This window comes from Photinus pyralis, unplaced genomic scaffold (genome assembly GCF_008802855.1).
Source record: "Photinus pyralis isolate 1611_PpyrPB1 unplaced genomic scaffold, Ppyr1.3 Ppyr1.4_LG1, whole genome shotgun sequence".
NCBI classification, from domain to species: Eukaryota; Metazoa; Arthropoda; class Insecta; order Coleoptera; family Lampyridae; genus Photinus; species Photinus pyralis.
The window spans coordinates 22,155,218-22,161,706 of record NW_022170249.1 but is presented as its reverse complement, the minus strand read 5'-3'; positions in this window follow the sequence as shown (position 1 = coordinate 22,161,706).

Here is a 6,489-nt window from a genome sequence, read left to right as displayed (position 1 = left end):
CCACTACGGCAACTCGCCAAAAGACGACACGTCATCGTGATAAATCACTACTGCGACAACTCATCAACGAATGATTTTTTGTGTTTAGTGTGTTACCGATGATTTCGTAATTATCCTTACATGTTATTGGTCAACCCATAAGTACCTAATGCTAGACCTAATGCATGTATTTCCAGGTTTAGCGAAATATTATGAACGACAATACGGCACGAATAGTTCCTCTCAATAAAACTATCTTATTTTTTTTTCGTTTGCAGTAACTATGTATATTAAACATTAAATTCAGAAAAAAATACATGACCGACTCTCCCTTAAGTTGAGGTCGAAGATAGGTAGATAGGTAGAGGGCCCTTTTTTTAATTACTGAAGATAGCATAATTATCTAATAAACTGAACAAAATTCTTTGACATGTTGTCACAGGGGCGAGTTATCCGCAGTCATTGGTGAGTGTCCAGTGGCGAGTTGCGCCGCTATATGCACCGGTGGATTGAAAATCAACCTTCTTTCCTATTCCGAGATTCGCGAAACTCCATCCTTATTTAAAGGAACTTTTCACACATTCTGTACCGCGTCAGGGCCCTAAATTCCCAATTTCATCTCTGGTCCTGGTCCACCTTAAAAATGGTCTTATATTTTTAGCCATTTGTATCTTCGCTCTTCTGTATATCTTTAGATTCACCTTATCAGCAGCACCTTTTTAAAATTCATATTCTCAATCACCCACCTTTTTAAGTTGTTTTGATTTGATTTTGATATACATAGATACCTAGATAAGTAGGTATTTATATAACAGTTTTTATCAATAAAAAAACACGTAAGTAGTAAACGTGCAGGAAGATTTACTTAAAAACGTGGTCGCACTTCGCTAATCAATCTAAAATAAAATTTCTCACACTATAATTATGCGAATGTAATACCTACGTACAGAGTGTAAGCAGCGATGGAAACCAACGATGAAAATGTTAAGAAGAAAAATCCAAGAGAGGGTGCCAATCCTATATCAGCATTATTTTTTCTGTAAGTAATTAACACTCGCTATATAGTTTATCTACACATTGGTTTTGTACTGCTGATTTTTCTGGTGCTTGAGTTGTTTAATTAATCTGTTTCTTGTATTTATACTATAGTGGCTCTTGCTCACAGAATTACAAAAATAGTTTTGTTTTTTTTCATTTTAATTGGGCGCCTGGGTTGACTTGGGGAGGGGGGAGTCGAAGTGTAAACATTTTTTATTTCATTTTCCCTAAACAATTCTAGTTGATTTTGGACTCATCAAAGGACTATAACATGCGATTTCAAGGTGTAAAGCTAGCGGACCTCCCCGAATTCCCTTCATCTAGGGTGGGATAACGTATCCCAGAACATTATGATTACGGATGTAACGCCCATGAATTCCGTTTTTGATTAGTGCAATGGCCTTTAACAAATACATCAGTATAGTCAAATTATTGGTATTTAACAACAAAAATTATCCTCATAATAACAATAATTTTGTGTTTATAGAGAGGACGCTTGAGTGGTAGTGTGGGATCATCATACCGAACCCACAGGTTACGGTGGCTTCGCTCATACCCACTATCCCTCCTCTTTTGTCACCGTTCAACTGTATAGCGGTACCGTCGAAGCATTTCTTCAGTACCTACGTGACTTGTTTGTTTGTTTGGATTATGCTCCTATGTAGTTTTTCCTTTTTTAAATCTTTTTTATCTTGCATTCATACCGGATGATTCTGTCCCTTTTATTATCAAAAGATGTATCTATCGGGACCTTTCTAGCAAATACCAATGAGGTTTCATTACTGCTTTTGTTGACTGGCTTTTAATATTTTTCATTATAGCGCCTTTGTTGTCTTTTTGATCTTAGGTCATGGACATTAACACTCTTAGTATGTGGCGTGTTGTTTGACGTAGTGATACCGGTCAGCAGCATTTTAGCAAAGTGTCGACTTTTCTATTTTCGCATTTCCGCAGAAACTACACTTCATCAGTTGGGTGGTTGTCCTTGTGTCTAGTGTCAGATTGTGCAGTAAAGAGAAAGAATGGAAGGATTTTTAATTGTTTTACTAACATTTTAATTCGTATACGTATCTACGTAAACGAAACCTAAACAGGACTGTCCTCCCGGGAGGAGGACGCTTGGCAACCCTAGTTTCTTGACTAATAGTCTCAAAGGCCCAAAAATAATTTAACTGTATAAGCAATACTCGGCTTTTTACCTAAACCGTTATGGTTTTTCTGTGGTTATTCTAAAATTACACAAGTTCTAAAACTACTTACCTCATTTTTAGACTTTGTTGTCGGCAAATTACTTTTGTATTGTTCAGTGTGTATATAAGTAGAAAATTTGGACATACCTACCTATAAAATCTTGAGCACATTTTAAATGTACGGTAATAGCCAAATAATGTCTGTAGGTAAATTTGAGTTATCTTTGGATTCGAAAAACCGGTTGGGTGTAATTCAATGCATTGCCCGGGTAAAGTTATTTTATTTCGGGACAATCTCATCAGTTATCGACGATTTGCCTTGGACTTTCTGATAAGAGTAGTTTTATCATCATTTTCATTTCCTCGTCACTGGCAGTAGCACATTTTTGATAGTACGAATTTATTGACTTTGCTGTAAATAGACCAGTTGAGCACGCCCTGCTTCACAGGAAGTATATCTAATCTTATGTGCAACAAAGGTTATTTTAGGCGTTAAGTATTCCGGATAAACAACACAGTTTTGGCTGTATGATTTGACAATAGAATGTATTCACTATTATAGGTACCATTTTTTGCTTGGCAATTGCCCGCGGTTCTTCTGATTTTTGCATGCAACATTAGATTATTGTTTTAGATGCAAGATGTACACATTGTGCTCAAGCACTGAGTAAATAGGAATTTTATACTTTTAAGATTTCAAATGTGTGAGTAAGATATCGTGCAGAAAAATAAGGGCATGTGGTATATTACCGGACATCCCTCTCTAAGAACAAAATGTGAATAACTTCGAATCGAAAATTCGCGCCTAAAGATAAAAAAATTAATCAAGGTCCTCGTTTGAGATCGAAGGGACTTCAGCGCATTTTTGTGTGGCAGATCAGTATATTCATTAGTCCACTTGTTGAACTCAAACCATCAATAAAGTCTTGTCGAGGGCTACTACATTCATCTTGGTCGGTCCCCGCTTCCCACTTTCCGCGTGCCCTCGCAATTCGCGTTTAAAGTTTTGACTCCACCATCAGTAAAATCTTGTCGGGGGCTACCACATTCCCTTTGTCGGTATCCACTTCCGATGTCCCGTTCCCTTCCAATGCGCGTTTGAAGATTTGACTCCACCATCAGTAAGATCGTGTCGGGGGCTACCACATTCCCTTTGACGGTACCCCCTTCCGACGTCCCGTTCACCCGCAATTCGCGATGAAGAGAGATATTCCATCAATGCGCGTGCTACATGAATGATATCATCATATCGAGGTCAAACAATTGATTGAATGCAGGGAAATGTCAGGAAAGACTTGAAAAATTGGCAGTTAACATAATGTCAAGGTTAATTTGAGTAAATGGTCATTTCTTTCAAGAAAGCATTGAGTGTCTTGGTCTGTAATCGAGGCGGTATAACGTCCGATGAAGGCAAAAAATTGATGAAATTTGTTCGAAAAAACCACCTACGGATTTAAACTCAAACTGAGATCATTTCTGGTATACTCATTATTTTAATAAATTTTACCTATGGCCTTCAAGCGAACTAAAATTATTGTATGACTTTAGAAAGGAAAAAATATTCCCTTTGTTTGGACTAACGAACACTCGAGTGTTTGAAAAATGTAAAATAATGATTGAAATAGTAACTTGTTATGCATTATGATGTCAAGAAACCCATAGTAATGCAGTTTGATGCTTCCAGTATGGAGTAGGAGCTGTAATTCTCACCCTAAGTGATGGCGTCGAGCATTCCAATATGTTTTGCATCTAGTACCTTAAGTAATAGCGAGAAAATTAATGCAACAACCAAAAAAGAAAGCCTTGGCGCATAAAATGTTTGCTGTTAGAAAATTCCATAAGTAATAGTTTATGGCGGAAATTCACGCTAATTACCGATCACCTACCACTAAGAACAATAATTAATGTCAAAGAGGGTATTCCAACGTTGCGCCGCGTCAAGATTACAAAGATGGGCGTTAAGACATATCCGCATATGACTACGAAATCAAATACAAAAGGTAATGAGAATGCAAAATGCTGAATTTCTTTAGTAAAGATTACCTTCGGAAAGCATTTTAAACGAGGACGTGTTATCATTCTCAGAATTTAAACGAGATACCATTATCAGTTACTGATGTTAGCAGTCTACAAAGAAGGAATATAGGTTAATAGCTCGTGTTTTTAGAATATACCAAAAAAGGATGGCCAGTAAATTACCCAGATTTATGATTGAAAGGATTATTTTTAACGTCACGAGTTAAATATTGAAAAATGAATGTTATTATGGGGAATCGTCTTGTTATTCCATTTGAATCTGCGAGAAAAGGTTGTTGGAAATACTTCATAGCCAACATATAGGAATTGCAAGGAATAAAATGCTTGCAAAAGCGAAGTATGGTGGCCTAGTATGGACCTACATTATTGAAGAACCAGTTAAACGATGCGAAATGGTCAACTACATCAAAAACAAACCCATTGATGTACCGTACACACCGTGGTCGAAAACACTAAACCCGGAAGAGATTACACATTGATTCTTTACAATTTAGCAATATCATTTCTTAATTGTTGTGGATAGTCATAGTAAAATGGTTTAGACATCTTTTATGAAACTATGGAACGGGATTCTTCAAACGATTGAAAAAATTGCCGTCAAAGTTTTTTGCATTTTGGAATTTCCAGAAGAAAGATTGTTTTTTGCAGATAATGGTCCTCCATTTTCAGGAAGAAAAGAATAACAAGAAATTTTGTCATCCCAATGGAATAAACTGTTTTGCTACTCCACCACTACATGCCGTGTTCGAATGGCTTAGCTGAAAAAAATGTGCAAACAGTCAAACAAGCGTTACGGAAAAGTCCTTATTAAACCCCGACAACAGTACGAAATCAATTCAATCAATTTTGGACAATTTATTTAAGCATAGGAATACACCATTCAGTATCAACCGGAATTAAGCCCAGAATCCATATGTTAAAGCAACAGCCGAGAACAAAATTGAACATGTTAAAAAGAAATTATCAAAGTACACTGAAAGAGAGGGAAGAGAAAGTAAAGATTATGAAGATGGAGAAGGAACTTAAGTTGCGAGAATTTGTTGAAAATGAAAAAGTGTTAGCCCTATATATTTCAAAGGGAGAAGCCTGTGTGGATGGAAGGAGTATATGCAGCGAGTTCAGTGCAGTTACATATCTAAATTAAATTAAACGGGAATATAAGACAATGCAAAGCTGAATCATTTGAAGAAAATCGTCACATACAGAAAACATTACGTTGCCTTATGAAGACTTACCAGACATCCTAATACCTACCGCACAAGAGAGCCCATCAAGAACCATTGATCGCACAACCAATCTAACATCTGTACCTAAAACCGCACTGTACAACCTTCGTACCTTATCACATCCTGTCCCACTGCGTAGATCAAGCTCGAGAATAAAGCAATCCCTCAAAGTTAAATTTGTAATTGTAGATGTTTGTCTTATTTTTAGAATGGGAGAAATGCCTGTATAGTAGCGACACCGGCAACGCCGCAAAGTGAGTGACAACCTCGACAGAGGAAAAAATGTAAGGTCGTCGCCCGATGCAATATGGACAGGTGTACTTGTAAATGTTAATTGTACATGTAATGTGATGTAGTTTAAATAAAGGAAATGTTAATATCTGCGAGGTAAGCAAGTATGTACTGATCCAGGTTAACAACAGCTGGCAGCAAATGTGGGCGAGTAAGAAGAACTCTTGTAGAACGGCAACGGGTGTCGTGTATCTACAATGCCGTGTATTTGTCAAAACCTTAGGGAGAGGACATACATGAAGTGGAGTTGGCGACATCTGGGCGTCAATCCTCGATCGTAAGTTTACTAACGTGAAGGATTTCACAGTATTTTCCTATCTTTACTACAGTTTTGGTCCGATTCTTTTCAAATTGGTCCTCGTGGAAAGATGTTGTAAACGCCACACAACTCCTGCGTGGCGGAATTTTGTTTTTGTTCTTAGGGGTGAAGTTAACGACCTTTGCAAGGCGCGCCGCGCGTCCTCGAGAGGTAAGTCCTACTTCGGGCGCCTTTTTACGTTCCGTTGCGAATTTTGTCACGCCGGTTTAACGTTTCGTAATCTCGATCACTGTCTCTCTTCCTCGTGTCGCCAATAGAAGCATGAGGAAGTGCCGCCACAAAATTGTACTATCTTGTTGGAAGGTTTTTTAGCGAATCCACCAAAATGTGGGTGTAATATTAAACTATGCACCGAAAAAGGAAATGGGTAGCCTCCGACAAGATCTAACTGATGTGGAGCAATCTTCAA